The following is a 3,459-nucleotide window of genomic DNA, read 5'->3' as shown; positions in this document are numbered from 1 at the left end:
TGCCATCTAGCTTGTGTTTTTCAGGCTCAGAAGGAAATGAATGTAAATTCAAAACCCAAGGCTCCTTAGGGAAAGATTCCTCTAACACTTGTGGGCCTAACAGTGCATGTGTGTGTGTGAGAGAGGGAAGTAGCAGAGAGGAGGGGGAGGAGTGTGACTTACTTGAAACCCTGAAAGATAGCTTGTGTCACAGGAGCAGGCATATCTGGGCACAAGGAGACCTGTGCCTAGAATGACCTCTACCTTTTGCTTTGGCATTTTGAGGGACTTTTAACCTCAGCATGTCTGGGGATCTGCTTCCCTCAGTCCCCCAATTAAAAATCTGTTTATTCTTCCAACTCCGTTTATAAATGACTATTGCTTGAACATTGCAAAGGAATTGATTGAAATACAGCAGAAGAAGGCTTTGTGTGTCTGGTCCTTTATGTATTTTCAGCTACATGGGTAAATTGTAGTAGAGGCTCAAATGCTTAAAGAGTTTTCTCAGAGAAAGATGTCTTGGGAGTGGGGCAGAAAGTGTGTAAAACAACCCTGCTGCATGACTTCACAAACAGTACCAGAGAAAAAGGCTTTGGGTTTCAGAGGCACAGGGTTGTCCTGTGTAGGGAACTATTGAGAGGGGAACTTGAATTGGGGTGCTTTATCTTATATGCAGTACACGTGACTAAGAAGACACACCTGCTCCCAAGGAAATCTTTGTGAGGAAGTTTTATTGCATCTTTCATTCTTTTCCTTCTGTTTTTTTAAAGGTTTACATGGTGTTCTAGTTGGTATGATACTTGGATAATTGGCTCCATTGTTTACATGTGGACTTTTCTTTTTTACATTACATGGCAATGTACATGAGTGTGATACATACAGTACACAAAATCAGATCCTTTAAAACAGTTATGCACATGACATGCAATATTAAATTTATACATTGCATCCCAGGATGTGATTGATTGGAGGAAAAAATGTTGGACTAGGCATGTTTGGTAAAGGAACCACAAGTTATATAATCCAGTGGACACACACATCTAGTTTGAAGGGCAACTAGTGTATGCAGCATTGGCAGTGGCACCGTTGAGGAGGTGGAACTATTTCACACAAGATAAGGATGGTCCAGCATCAGGACATAGATGCAGGGTTTTATGAACTATTACTATTTCTGCCTTTCGGAAAGTGATGTTTTTAGTCACAGATCAGATATAAGGGACAATATGCACAATCTCCAACTAAAATCCTGCTGTAGCCTAGACAGTGAGGTGGTAGGACATTAGAAGACTTGAAAACTGTAGCTCTTTCTGGATCCCCCAAAGTTATCTGCTCTCTTCTTCAAACAGGCTCTTCCTCAGGTGTCAGAGTCACCTTCACAACATCAGAGGTTCCACTCTGCCCCAAGAGGAAGGAGCACTAAGGAGGACGTCTTCTTTTATTCCGTGGAGACCCTTAATCATGGTGGAAATTGGATGCTCCCGCCTAAGATTCTTCATCATACTTCCTGCCAAATTTGCCACCGACGGGCCAGTGGCCCAGGGTGTGTAGCCTTTCAGTTTGATCACATCATAGGCACTTTCAACCACCTGTTTGTGAACTTCTTCCCACTGTTGCTTATCTGCATCACTGCCTAAATCAGGGTGCAGATCCTTTGGGGAGACACCAGCAACATTCACTCCACTCCACACAGGGTCACTAGAATGTCCATGCTCCCCAAGCACCCACCCATGACAGCTTAATGGGTGAACTCCCAGCCTCTCCCCCATTAGGTAACGAAACCAGGCTGAATCCAGATTGCAACCACTTCCAATAAATGGGTTTTTAGAAAGCCACTTATCTTCCAAGCCACATAGGTCACGATACCCACTGGGTTGAAAACAACAAGCAAATTGCAGTTGGGGTGTATTTCACATTAGGAATGAAGAAGTTAAAGATATTCATCCTGTCCTGGCTACACAGGTAAAGGACGGCTAGACACTTCACACGCTTCTTCCCTTAGCTGATTTGAATCTATATCTTTTTCCTATAATAAATCATGATAATTACCCCCCCCCCCCAATAATAAAGATGTTCATGTAATGCTGGACCAAATTATGACGGCATTCTCCCTCGTGTTGATGTGCCCCAGCTGTGGTAATAAACAGCTTGGAGTTTGCAGTCTCACTGTGGTCTCTGCAGTCACACTATAGTCTCTTTTGCAGTTCTAAGGAAAAGGCTGCCATGCTGGAGACCCATCATCTCTCCCTTCAGTTTGTCTTCCGTGACATCAACAAGAGCAAGTTTATCTGCCACGTCCTTCATTTAGATCAGTGGTTCTCAACCTTGGCTGCACATTAGAATCACCTGGGAATCTTTTTAAAATCCTGATTTCTGGGCCTCATCCTCTGGAAATTCTGTTTCTTTGTTATGGGGTGGGGCCACAACATTAGTAACAAAGAAACAGAATTTCCGGAGGATGAGGCCCAGAAATCAGGATTTTAAAAAAAGATTCCCAGGTGATTCTAATGTGCAGCCAAGGTTGAGAACCACTGATTTAGATACTGATGGCTGAGGCCATCCAACAGCACCAGACCAATGACTGTAATCTTATTCTGGGGACTTCATTCTTCCTTTAGCAGACTCACAGCTGGTTCTTGAGAGTTGCCACACTGGACTTAGAAACAAAAGAAATTTGAGTGCATGGCAGGTGGGCGTCAGTTGCACATAGTGTTGGATCCAGACCCGGTGGTAGCTGCTCCGGTGCCCTCTTTCTGTTTCCCCCCCCCCTAAATACTGTAGCACATATTCGGTATTTCTTTAGCAATGGTCTTTTGTGGTAAATTTCCTCAGTCTTTGTTTTGAATTGTTCCCGCCCTCTCCACACCCCACTTCAGTGATGGCTTAGTCAGATACATAATTCTGTTAGCAAATATCTTCCTTCAGTAATTTGAAGATATTCCATTATCTTCTGGACTCTACTGTTGCTGATGAGAAATCTTCTATAAATCCAAATCAATATTCTGAATTTTAAAAAGATATTCTTTTTGTCTTTTGCATTATGCCATTTTACAAAGTCGTGTTAATACATAGATTTAAAAAAAATCTTGCTTGAGACTTGGTGGGATACTTCAATCTAAGGATTCATATTGTTCACCAGTTCTGGAAAATTCTTAGTCATTTAAAAATATTGCCTCTCCATCAGTCTTTCTATTTTATTCTTCTCAAACTCAGTTATTAAACTATGTACTGGTCTTTCTCATTTTACCCTTTTTCTTAAATGCTTTTTCTTATCCTGTATTTCATTATCTTTCTTTGCTACATTCTGGGTAATGTCTTCAGCTGTATTTTCCTATTCAGCATTTTTTCTTCTTTTGTATCTAATCTGCTGTTTAAACTTTAAATGCTTTTATTTTCAATGACTATTTTATTTCTAAAAGTTATATTTCGTTCTTTTTAAAATTTGTTTTTTTTAATAGTGTATTTTTTCCCTTTATGGTTTCT

At 41.0% G+C, this 3,459-nt stretch overlaps 1 pseudogene; it reads right to left on the bottom strand.

The window, feature by feature from the left end:
* Positions 1–1,226: 1,226 nt before the first annotated feature.
* Positions 1,227–2,280, bottom strand: LOC102251897 (annotated as a pseudogene).
* Between the last annotated feature and the right edge of the window lie 1,179 nt (positions 2,281–3,459).

This window comes from Myotis brandtii, unplaced genomic scaffold (genome assembly GCF_000412655.1).
Source record: "Myotis brandtii unplaced genomic scaffold, ASM41265v1 scaffold216, whole genome shotgun sequence".
NCBI classification, from domain to species: domain Eukaryota; kingdom Metazoa; phylum Chordata; class Mammalia; order Chiroptera; family Vespertilionidae; genus Myotis; species Myotis brandtii.
The sequence above is the reverse complement of the archived record's forward strand: the minus strand, read 5'-3'. Positions and strand labels throughout refer to the sequence as shown.